This window comes from Mustela putorius, unplaced genomic scaffold (genome assembly GCF_011764305.1).
Source record: "Mustela putorius furo isolate JIRA1106 unplaced genomic scaffold, ASM1176430v1.1 tig00003898_pilon_pilon_pilon, whole genome shotgun sequence".
Lineage (NCBI taxonomy): Eukaryota > Metazoa > Chordata > Mammalia > Carnivora > Mustelidae > Mustela > Mustela putorius.
In genome coordinates, this window is record NW_025422047.1 from 28,706,816 (window position 1) to 28,719,973 (window position 13,158).

The 13,158-nt window shown below is 40.7% G+C and overlaps 1 long non-coding RNA gene and 1 pseudogene across 1 annotated transcript; both read left to right on the forward strand.

The window, feature by feature from the left end:
* The first annotated feature begins 3,410 nt into the window (after positions 1–3,410).
* LOC123388306 lies at positions 3,411–12,337 on the forward strand. Its single transcript, XR_006602858.1, has 3 exons — positions 3,411–3,540; positions 5,727–5,793; positions 11,410–12,337. It is a non-coding gene; the product is annotated as an uncharacterized LOC123388306 (long non-coding RNA).
* LOC123388412 lies at positions 8,621–8,801 on the forward strand (annotated as a pseudogene).
* Positions 12,338–13,158: the final 821 nt, after the last annotated feature.

The following is a 13,158-nucleotide window of genomic DNA, read 5'->3' on the forward strand; positions in this document are numbered from 1 at the left end:
AAAAAAAAATCCCTTCTGTGATTGTACATTTCCTTTCAGCTACCATCCTACTTTTCTCTTCTGCAGCAAAGTTCTTCAGAAGACTGGTCTCTATTTGTCTTCACTTCTTTTTGCATTCTGCTTCAGTCAGACTTTATAGTTGTCCTTCCCCAACATACACACATACACTCATTAAAATCGTGCTTATCTGGTGGCCTCCACTCTCCCAATTCCAGCTCTTCCCTGAGTCTCTGCCCTTTCTGCTTACCAGGAGTATATGGCAGCGTTAATGACCTCACCTGGAAACTTCTGGGACTCCACTCTGTCTCAGCTATGTCTTCCCCTACATCACTGACCATTTATTCTTTCTCACTTTTTTTTTTCAATGATTTTATTTATTTATTTGACAGAGATCACAAGTAGGCCGAAAGAGAGAGAGGAGGAAGCAGGCTCCCCGCTGAGCCCCAGTGTGGGGCTCGATCCCAAGACCCTGGGATCATGACCTGAATGGAAGGCAGAGACTTTAACCCACTGAGCCACCCAAACACCCCTTCTTTCTCACTCTCATCTGCCAATTCCTCTCACCCCTTTGCTTTCTAAGCATTGACATGCCCTGCGGCACCCAAGCTTTTTTCTCTTACTACAGTCACTCATAGGTGATCTTATCCTGCACACTAAAGGTCCTCAGATTTCTACTTCTAAATATCTTCATAACCAGGGAGTAGGAAAAGATTTCTTAAACAGAACATAAAATGTGCTAAGCATAAAAGAAACATGGATAAATCAAGCTCTATTAAAAATTTAGACTGTGGAGCGCCTGGGTAGCTCAGTGGTTAAAGCCTCTGCCTTCGGCTCAGGTCATGGTCCCAGAGTCCTGGGATCAAGCCCTGCATCGGGCTCTCTGATCTGCAGGAAGCCTGCTTCCCGCTCTCTCTCTCTCTGCCTGCTTCTCTGCCTACTTGTGATCTCTTGATCTCTCTGTCAAATAAATAAATAAAATCTTTTAAAAAAAATTTAGACTGTAAATCAGGACTCTATTCAGAAAGTGAAAAGGTAAGCCATAAAATGGAAGATATTTATAATGCATATATCCAACAAAGGGCCTGTATCTCTATTATATAAATAACTCCTATAATTAATAAGAAAAAGACAAAGCAATAGAAAAAATGGGCTAAAGGCTGGAACAGCCCAGATCTCTTCTCTAAATTCCAGCCTTGAATATATAACTGCATATTCATAATCTCCACTGAATAGGTATCTTAAATATAACCCATCCAGAATGCCTGCTTCCTCCCCTTCCCTTTCAACCTGCTCCTCCTTCAGTAAATGGCAACTCCAGATGCCAGCTGTATAGGCCAAAACCCTTAGAGTCATCATCTGTACTCCTTCTCTTATATCCCATGTCCAACTTCTATTAGTTCTCTATTGCTGTGCAACAAATTGTCATACTTCAGTTTCTATAGGTTGGGGATCTGCGCATGGTTTAGCCGTCCCTAGCCTCAGTCTCTTACAAGGCTACAGTCAAGGTGTCAGCCAAGGCTACAGTCATCTCAAGGTTTGACTAGGAGGATCACTCTCAAGCTCACTCATGTGGCTATTGGCAGGTCTCAGGTACTTGTTAGCTGTTAGCTGGAGACAAGCAACATGCCACATGGACCTCTCGAAATGAAGATCACAGTGTGCCATCTGGCTTTTCCAGAATTAGCCAGAGAGAGAGAGAGAGAGAGAGAAGGGGAGAAGCTAGATAGGAGTCACATTTTGTAACCTAATCTTACAACTGACATACCATCACTTAGCCACATTCTTTTCACTAGAGGTGAGTCACTAGGTCCAGCCCACACTCACAGCAAGGTAGGAATCACTGGGAGCCATGATAAAGGCTGCCAGTCACACAGTCCAACAACAGATTCTGTCATCTCTACTTCCAGAATATGTGTGGAGTCCAAGTACTTCTCACTACCTTTCTAACTAGCTCGCTGGTCCAACCCTCTGTTGTCTCTCACCTGGCTAATTTCAATCACCTCTTAAATGGTATTTTTCCTCCCTAATCCCTACCATACACAAACTGCTTTACATACAGAGAATGAGCCTTTGAAAATATGAGTCAGATCTTGTTAATCCTCTGCTAAAAAGAAACTCAGTGTTTTCTAAGGACCCATATTCTCTGCTCTTACCCTGACCTCTGCTCCTACTATTTCTCTCTTCACTCATTCTGCAGCAGCCACACTAGCCTCCTCAGTGTTCACTGAACACACCAAGTATGTTCCCACCTTAGACCCTTTGCATGTGCATTTCTTCTCTTAGATATCTGCAAGGCTATATAAATGTCACCTTATAGTGAGGCCTTCCCCAACTGCCATATACCAAAGGCAATATGCATCCTCTCCTAACTCCTTTATTCCCATCCCCTTTAGTCAGCTTGTACCTTTCTCCATAGTACTTAAAACCATCTACCTTGTTTCACTTGTTTATTTCCTGTCAAATGCAGAATTTTTAAACATTTTTGTAGAATTTATTGGCATGGAATAGGAGTGCAATAAACATTTATTAAACACATACATACCCTTGATCGGGTTTTATCAAATTCTCAGTCTTCCTAAGGCCAGTACAGGACAATTTTGTGTCCATGTGGCACCTTCTGCAAAGCTGAGCTCATCTGAGTTGTGTTGAATTCATCACTTACCTTTGTTACATGTGGAAGGGACAGGTGGGGATATCAAATAGGTGTTGGAAGACAGCTTGGCAGGTACATCCCTAGCACTCCACAGTCCCTTCCACCCACTGGTTCTTCATCCTCTTGTAAAAACCTTTCCTCTCCTGAGCCTCCTGGTACCCGATTCATATTGATGCCTCCTTGGTCTCATTTCCAGACCCTGCATTCATCCAGGACTTTAGCCTACCACCTTCAATTTAGACCTCTGGCTCTCACTCTACCTTTGAAATCACAAACTCTGGAATACCAATCTTTGACCCAAAATTTCTACACTTTCAATTTCTACTCTTTCTATTTGTCTATTTGAGACATCCACCCTATGTGCCTCCATTTTCAGCCAAACAATTATGCTTTGGCTTTATGTTCTGTATCCAGTCTAAATAGCTGATTCATTTTCTCATTCTATCCCGAGAAGATGTAGTATAGTGGTGGGAAGGAGAGGCCCTGGAGGCACAGACATAGGTTCAAAGCCTGGCTACACCACTTGCTAACCACCACTTGGGTGAATGAATCTTGACTATAAAATGAGAAAAGGGAGGTTGTGAGGATTGCGTGAGATTTAAGAAAATATTTAGCTCATAAATAGAGCAGCAAATGGAAATGATTACTATTAATGATAATTCCTACATGAGTTAACATTTAGAAATGTTTAGAATAGTACCTGGCACATAGGAATGACTATTTAATATTTGTTAAATAAATGGATATTTTTTTCTTTGTAATGTCATTCTTTTCCTTTCCCTTTCCCTTCTGCATCAGGAACTCCCAGTTTCTGCTGTTCCGTGAAGTCACACACCAGCAAAAGGAGGCCAGAACAAGGGACCCAGGGTGGACAGCCAGTCCTTCAGGTGTGCCTCAGCACTACCATATCTTCTCTGACAAGCAGCTACCTCAACTCCTCCCTTCTCATACTGAGGCCCCTCCTTACCATGTCCTCCCCCGCACCAAATACACGTTCTTATCTCCTGCTAGATGGAAAAAGATGGAGGTCTCCCATAAACAGCTGCTTGTAGACCCTGCAGCTGTGACCCCTCTTGGATGCTCATCCTCACCCTTATCTCCCACCCAAGGGCTCTCTATCTTGTCTGGGCTCCTTGGGAATGCCACACTCTCTGCATATTTAACCTTCTTCTCTCAGCTGCTTCTGTTCATCCTCTCCATGTGGGGGCAATCAAACGTAGTGGGCTCTGCAGGTAGTCCTGTCCCTAGAATCCTCAAGTATGGACTCTAGTGCTGCTGTTTCCAGTCTCTGTGGCCCTGGATAAGTTACTTAAACCCACTCTTGCTCGGTTTCCTCTTCTGTAAAATAGGGAGGATACCAGTGCCTATCTCATAGGCTGGTTGTATGAATTACTACATGTAAAACACTTAGAACAGTCCTGGCAAACAGCAGGCTGTGAATAATTGTATGTTATTGTAAGGCATCCCAATCTAAAAAAGCACATAAAACTTTCACATTTGTGTCTTCTCCTAGCACCTACCATATCTCTTTTCCTTGCACATAAAAGTTTCTTGAAAAAAAAAAAATGTCCTTTGATATGTTTGTTGTCCCTCGCTCTGGGGCTTATTTTTACCCCTGTGCCAAATGCATTGTTCAACTCTCCCATTAAAGTGCTTTTGCTTAGGCCTTGCAAATACCAATGCGTGTGTGCACATACGTGTGTGTACTCACACATTATACTGTGTGAGGTCCCCCTGGGACCTTCTTCCTTCAGATCTCCCCCATGGCCTTTCACGACACCATTTTCTTTCCATTCTCTGATCTCTCTAGCACTATCTTTTACCGTCTTTCCCCATGCCTCTCTTATAAATGGTGGTTGTCTCCAGGACTCTGTCAGCAGCCCTGCCTCCTTTTCAGGCTACACACTCTCCTGTACTGTACCCACATCTTCAGTGTCTGCTTATGTGACAGGTCTCTTAAACTGAATTCTGACTTATAAACTCATCTATTCCAAGGCCTATTTATAATTTTACTTAGTTGTACTCAGGGTCATTAAATTTATCATGCCCAAACTTGAACTCTTCATCTTCCCCATCAAACACATTTTCCTTTCCTTATTCCATATGTTTCCATTTTTATTTATTTATTTATTTATTTATTTGGAGGGAGAGAGAGCACACATGCATGGGCAGGGTTAGTGAGGAGGGGCAGAGGGAGAGGGAGAGAGAGAATCTTTTTTTTTTTTTTTTAAGATTTATTTATTTGACAGAGAGATCACAAGTAGGCAGAGAGACAGGCAGAGAGAGAGAGAGGAGGAAGCAGGCTCCCCGATGAGCAGAGAGCCCGAAGCGGGACTCGATCCCAGGACCCTGAGATCATGACCTGAGCCTAAGGCAGAAGCTTAACCAACTGAGCCACCCAGGTGCCCAAGAGAGAGAATCTTAAGCAGGCTCCACACCCACCTCTGAGCCTGACTTGAGGCTCAATTTCACAACCCTGAGATCATGACCTGAGCCGAAATCAAGAATCAGAAACTTAACTGACTGAGGCACCCAGACTCTCCCCATTATTATATATCTTTTTAAATGGCACCATCAACTGCTTATTGCCAGAGCCGGAATATGGAGTATCACCCTCAACAACACAATCCTGCTCACATTACCCTGATATTTAGATGGTCATGAAATCTTCGAGATTGTACTTCCTGCCTCTAAAGTCTGTCCTCACCACTCCACTCCTACTGTCTCTCAGCTAATCTCTCAATATTCAATATTTCAATATTTTTGGAGAAATATTTTTATTGTAAGTATTGTAAATGATTTAGGAATCATTTTAAAATTTTTAAAAATTTTTAAAATTTTTTATTTTTTATAAACATATAATATATTTTTATCCCCAGGGGTACAGGTCTGTGAATCGCCAGGTTTACACACTTCACAGCACTCACCATAACACATACCCTCCCCAATGTCCATAACCCCATTCCCCTTCTCCCAACCCCCCTCCCCCCAGCAAACCTCAGTTTGTTTTGTGAGATTAAGAGTCACTTATGGTTTGTCTCCCTCCCAATCCCATCTTGTTTCATTTTTACAGTTCCCTCCAGTTGCAGCCTCCTCACCTTACTGTCTACTGTGCCAGCCTATACTTCACAATTCTACAGGTATGTCTTTATAGCATACAACCTGCTTATATTATTTTGTTGTTTACAATTTCCATTAACTCCTATGGATAAAACTTGAATTGCTTAGTCTGCCACAAGGCTCTCATGAATGCACCTCTCCCTGCCCCTCTGTCTTCACCTCGTAGCATTCCCCTTTGTTAATGTTGTGCAATTCCTGAGCATATCTTTTTCTCCCTACCTTCCTGGATTTGTCTGGAATGTCTTTCCTCATTCTCTATTAGACCAGATTATACTCAACCTTTAAGATTCATCCAGGCTTTATATTCTCCTGGAAGACTTCTCTGACCACCTCCAGCCTATGTTAAATATCTCTATGACATAATTAGGAATTCCATGTAGCTAATGATCTATTCAGCTAACTTAAGAAAAAAAGAAGAAAAAGTGGAGTAGAGAGGAACAGGTGCTCTTAAAATTACTAGAGGAACAAACTCTAGGCTGAGTTTCCAGAAGGGACTCCCAGGCTAACATTGCACAACTGGCCCACCAAGGGATTAGTAAATCTGTTGTGATCAGAACACCAGAAAATAAGGAAGGGACCATCAAAATTCTTAGCTGCCTCTGCCATGATCCAGGTCAGCATGGTATCCAGGAAGCTGGGAACTAGACACTAGTATCACTGCCACTGGAAAATCAAAAACCACTACAACTGCCTATCAGTATAAAGAGTGTCAGTGGTTAACAGGTGGCCTCCCTCTGGGGGTACTTACACCCACATTCTAAGTTTTTCTAGAGGGTAAATACATTTGGGGATATTGAGCTTCAAGGAAACGGGGAAATGTAGTCTTTAGTTTTCCCATCTCTCACTGCAGAGAGGCAGGCTAGAAGGAGGGTGGATGAGAGCAGAGGGAGCTGATCTGCATATCTGCCTCTCCCCCCTTTGTGCTCTCGTGTTGTCATGTACACAGTTCTGCAGTAATACCTTCCACTCACATTTTCCTTAATTGCTTAATTACATTTCTGTCTCACCTGAACAGCCTGTCATCATCTTGAAGGCAAAACTATTTTTGTTCATCTCTCATCTTGAAGTGTGCCTGGAACACAGTAGGTTCTCAGTAAATGTTTGTCAGTTGAATGAATAAACAAGGAATTCTAGCATAACCTCAGAATTGTCCTTTAGTCCACCAGCAGGCAGTTCTATTAGTTCTATCTTCAAAATACCCTTCCAAAGAGCTCTCATCATCTTGTCATTTAGTACAACAACTTCATTATTAATTTCTAGCTCTTCTTCCATTCCATGGTAGAAACTCCATATCACCACCACATAACTTTCTAAAGCATTAATCTTCTCATATCACTCCCCTAAAAGCTAAAAGCCTAAAAGCTTCCAATGGCTTTTTCTTTTAGGAAAAGTCCAAATTCCTTAGCTCAGCATGCAGAGCCTTCCTCTTTCTATACACAGTCTCCTTTTGAAGAAAGCTTCTCTGCAGTTTTAGAGCACTGGTGTTTATGCTGTGTTGCTCAGGGCCCAGAGGCTCCCTGGGGCTGTTTCTAGAGCCTCCAAAGGGCAGAGAGGGAGGCCACGTGGATGAGGCTCTGGTCCCCCATTTCACTTCAGGCAGAGCCACTCTGCTCAGTCTGATTCAAGTATTGTGTTTCATGTAAGACTGGTTTGAGAAAAAGCTTACATCTCTGTGGGGAAAAGGAAAAAAAATACCTTCAAAGGCAGTTTCTAAGTTACTTTACAGTATGAGTGTAACAATCATCCTAATGAAGGAAGTTTAATTATATGTCTGTGTGGTACTGCAACTGGCTCGTTTTTTAATCCCTTATATTTAATCCAATGGAAGCAGCCAAAAGCATTTGCCTGTCTGGGTTGAGGATTGAAGGCTTAAAGAAGACATCATGGTAGTCATCCACTTCATGCAGAGCTGTAAGGCAGACGGGGATTGGACTTCCTCTACTTCCTCAGAAAAACAAAAAGTCTGAATCAAAGGAAGTGTTATAGAGATGAAGTTTTTGATTCATTTGAACAACTGTCAATTCAAAATAAGCAGTTGTGGACTTCTTTGCAAAAAAGCCTCTCTGACAGTAGAATTATCTGCCACAAATGCCATGTAAGTGATCTCATTGTGGGGCTGGCCATCCCACTAGAAGACCTGGCCCTTTGTCTTCTGTGCCTCCATGATCTTCTGTTGTTATGAATGGTTAAGTCCCCACTGAGATTCCAGATGACTCAGACCATCTCAAAAGTCAGTATCTAGACTTTTGAGACTGTCATATCAATAGTATTTTTCTTTTTAGTTGAAAGTGAATTGGTTTGATACTTTTACATGATCAAAACAGTTGCTGTCTGGTTTCTGGCTAAGGCCATTCTAGAAAGGTGGCCTGAAACAGAAGGGGTATCATATGGGGGAGCCAAAGCTGTCACTGAAGTGATGTTGTTGGAGTTTTCTGGTCACAGATTTGCTATGGCAGCACATTTAGAGGAAAGTGTATAGCATCTGCTCCTTAGTAGTAAAGTAAATTCACTTGACTGAGGTACTGGATTGTGGGGGATTCTGCAGTTGTCTCCGTGGGTGGTCAGCAGCATTAGACATGAAGCTTTATGGCCTCCTCTTGTACATTATACTTTTACTGCATTTTATTGAGTTTTCCCACTTGGAGATTGGATAATGGTGCATTTTATTCCCAGAACAACTAACTTTTTACTAGAAACCAAGAAGATTACTTATTGTTTCCACACCTTGGGATCTTTTGTGGAGTGAGTTGTGGGATACATTGGCAGGCCAGACAAACAATGACCCCAGAGCTGCCTCGGTTCTCTGGGAATTCTGACACAGTCTACAGTACTAAAAACCCTGGAAGAATCACTTTTCGGCCTTTTGGCTGAGATCAAGTGTAGAAACAGTGCTTGCTCACTTAACTGGACAAAATAACCTATCTTTACTAGGAATGTTTTATCAGATGTAAAAGCCATGGATGTAGTTTAATAGTTTTTTTATATTAATATTACTCTAATTAATTCCTGAAGTCCTGGCTAATATCTTCAGAGAATGGTTGGCATGATTAATTAACTGTATTTCTCTTTATCTTCCTTTTTCCTGAGATGGTTGTTTAATTGAAGGCTGTGGCATAATATTTTTCTTTAATAAGGAGAAGTGTTTCATAAACCTCATATGTCACATAAGGACAGAAACTTAACCAATAAACTTCAAAGAACATTTCTTTGTATCAAGATAGGATATTTCCTTGATCACTTAGCATTGTGTATTAAAGACTAAACAGAAGACTAATTTATGCATTAGGTAATAGATATCATAATGCATATGATATACCACTATGCATATTAAATACAGGGCTGGCCTACAGCACTATATACATTTTATGAACACCAGAATATTTTCTTCTGTAGCTTAATCTGTCCTCTATCCCTTGGCCCCCTGTACATACATGCACCCATTCCATGAAATGGATTTCTCCCTAATTCTGTTATGTTCTCTGCTGTTATTGCCAGTTGTTATCAGGGCAAAGGAAAAATAACGTATTTGAAATGCTATCTCCTGAGATGGGTAGTCTTTCAGATCCAGCCATTGATCTGTAGCTAAAGATTGCCTTTTAAATTCTGGCAAAATCATTTTCTTGAACCTGATGCTCCATTAGTAAGATAGTTTAGTTATTCAGCATTTGCAGCACAGTGAGTAAGAAAGGAATTTATGTAATTGTCCACAGCTTAAACTAACAGGATTGAAAACCTAGATAGTATGTGTTACAAGCATATGGCCCATTTTCATGACTAATCACTGGAGATATGTAAATGGTGTCACCATAGAAGCAGCAGAAGGAAATATAAAAATATGTAATATAATTATGTTTTAGAGGAGGAATAACCAATTATATTACACAGAATCAGCTCTAAAAAGAATCAAGAAACTTCTTGTGTGTGGCTAAGGATCAAACACTGCTTTATTTTATAGGCTCAAACAAATTGAGAAACCACAGTCCAGGATTAAAAGGACTGTCATAAGAGATGCAAAATGCTTAGCACAGACACAATCTTTGATGCAAATGTCACAGTTCTAAAAATCTCTAGTAGCACTGGGCAGCCTTTGAAATATGGTTCATATGTTGAACTTGTTGATATGCTACCCATTCTGCCAGAGGCTTAAAACTGGTTCTTTTCTTGGTTCACTTGGGGTGGGGGTGAAGGAATGCAAAATTTGTTGCCCATTCATTATACGTACAAGGCAACATCTGTTCTCTGTTCATTTTTTGTCTGCATTTCTCCCTTCAGAGTCTGTTAAATAAACATAAAAATGAACTTCGTGTTGAAATTTGCTAACCTAAAGGTGAAAATAGATAGGTGGGCATATTACCTGGGCTAACATTTAGCTGGAATGCACCAGCTGTTAAAACACTGGTTGCCTCAGCCCCCCTCCTTGGGGACTCTGTATGCCTTTCTATATATAATCCAACAACTTAAGGGATAATGCCTGGTTCAGCGGGGTCTGCAGGACTCTACTGGGGCAGTATGTTAAATATTTTTAATAGTATCTGCGCATATTACTTAGCTCTCTGGAAAGCAGACTTGCCATAAAAGACTGGAATTTCTACCCATCCATACTGAGCACTATAACATTATCTAGTCAGGATCCTAGCAGGAAAGAGATGGCATACCCAAGTGAAGATAATCTGTTGAAAATCAACTTATAAGGGAACTATTTCTGAAGATGAGAGTGGGGTGGCAGCTGGAGAGAGAGTCCCCAGGGGTTGCACAATAACCGAGGGCCAGAAGCAGTACAACCACCCTCATCCTGGGTTCCAGTGAAGGGAAGAGGGAAGTGACCTTAGGTCAAGCATTAAGTCAACCCAAAGCTGTCCTGAGGCAGAGATTCTGATTAGCCACAGACAACTCTCAGAAGGCCCATCTCCTTTGAGTTCCTCACTGACAGAACCTAGTAGGAAGTGAAGAGGTCCAAGAGTCCATGGACATGATCTGTGGGTTGTGCCTCCCAGGGCAGGTCTCAGAGTGGAGAGGGGAGGGCCTGCCTGGAGGGGTGAAAGAAAGACACCCAGCGCACTATCTAACTGTTGTCCTTCTGTGGAATTTTTCAAAATAGGTACTTCATAAGGAAAAAATATGAGAGATTTAGCTTGTTTCTTTGAATTTACAATTTTAGATTAGGAAACATAACTTCTTATTTTGTTAACTAACTTCATTCTCCAGGTTCTGCTCAGTACCATACCAAAGCCACCCCTCTCAAATGGATTTTTCACAATCAGATTTACACAAAATGTCAATATTAGAATCATAAAAAATAAAACAAAACAAATAGGTGTGTGATTGTTCAGTAGAGATTTCTGAAAAAAAAGTGACAGAAACTCAAACAGATGTAATTACTCCTGAGGTAAGACAATGTAATCAGTTATTCTCAGTAAGATTCAGTTGAATCCTTGTGATGTCTAAGGTGTGAAAACAACTCTCTTAGCAACTCTGTGGGTAAAACACTATCTTAGGTCACAGTTATCTCTGACCAAACTGACTCATGTTCCTTCACCATGCAAGAACAGATGCTTATTACTTATCAAAGGATCAAAAGATTATAGAACAAAGATAAACTACCTTTTTTTTTTTTTTTTGCCTTTGTTTCTTTCCAGCTCCATCTCCAAAATGTTGAGGCCACCATGGCCTTGATTGGAGTTGAATTGATGCTGCCTACTGTTTGCCTCCAGGGTCCCAGAGCTTTCTACTGCTGCTCAGTACTTTCCGACTTTAAGGAATCATCAGAGTGGTAGAGTATATGTGTGGTAGCCAACAGTGATGGAAATGGTTTTCAAGGTGTGGGACAGCAAAAATCCTATGCCCTGGTAATGTAGTCAACTTGAAAGTGTTCCCACTGCCAAATCCATGAGGGACCCCTGGCCACACTGGGATGCCTGGAGCAGTTCGTCCTGGCAGTAACAACCTTCATCCCATGTTTGGTATCATGGGAGAGCTGAGTTCTGGATTTCAGGTAGGTAAATCACTTAACCTCTTACACGTATTTGATTTTAGTGGAATTTTTTTGAGCATTATTTAGCACAGTGCTGGCTTGCTTGAAGAACCACTTTCTTTTAGCCAAAATCTTCAGTGGCCATTTTACTCCTTTGTCAACTGCAACTTTTGCACTAATGATGATGTCAGCCCTCCTTGGCACTGAATGAAGAAAATTATAATGTTGCTACCTCTTACGGATATTACCTAATGCAAAAATATAGAAACAGCTTTGTATCTGGATGAAGATTCCATCCAAACAGAAGAGAAAGGAATGAGTTTTAAAGTTCTTTGAGTATTGAGGTTTGGGGTTTTTTTGTGTTTTTTTGGGGGGGGGTTGTAATTATATGCCTCAAGTGGGTAGTAAGAAACCGGATAATGAAAATATAACAGAGAATTTCAAGTTCAAATATTTGTTAAGGGTCTACTAAGTGCCCAGCATGGTTCTAGGTATTGACATAATGATAGAATATGATGTCTGCCTTAGCCTTCAGAAGCTCATGGTCTAATAGGAGAGTACATTTAGACCTAGGAGCACGAGGGGTATATAGATGGGAGTATTTATTTATTTATTTATTTACTTTTAAATTTTTAAATTTAAATTCAGTTATTTAACATATATATATGTATATGTATATGTATATATGTATATATGTATAACATATATACATATATATATGTATATATATGTATATACATATATGTATATATATGTATATACATATATACAATACATATAACATGTATTTTTAGTTCCGGGGCAGAATTTAGTGATTTATATGATATAACACCCAGAGCTCATCATATCATGTGCCCTCCTTAATGCCCTTCACCCAGTTACCCCATCCCCCACCCACTTCCCCTCCAGCAACCCTCAGTTTGTTCCCTATAGTTAAGAGTCTCTTATAGTTTGCCGCCCTCTCTGTTTTTATCTTAGTTTATTTTTCCTTCCCTTCCTTTTGTTCATCTGTTTTGTTTCTTAAATTCCACATGTGAGTGAAATCATTTGGTATTTGTCCTCTGACCGACTTATTTCTCTTGGCCAGATACCCTCTAGTTCTGTCCACATCATTGCAGATGGCAAGATTTCATTCTCTGGGATGGCTGAGTAATATTCCATTGTGTACATGTACTACACCTTCTTTATTCATTCATCTATCAATGGACATCTGGGCTCTTTCCATAGTTTGGCTATTGTGGACATTACTGCTATAAACACTGGGGTGCAGGTGCTCCTTTGAATCAGTATTTTTGTATCATTTTGATAGATACCTAGCAGTGAATTTGTTAGGTTCTAGGGTAGTTCTATTTTTAACTTTTTGAGGAACCTCCATACTGTTTCCACCAGCTTGCATTCCCACCAACACTATAAG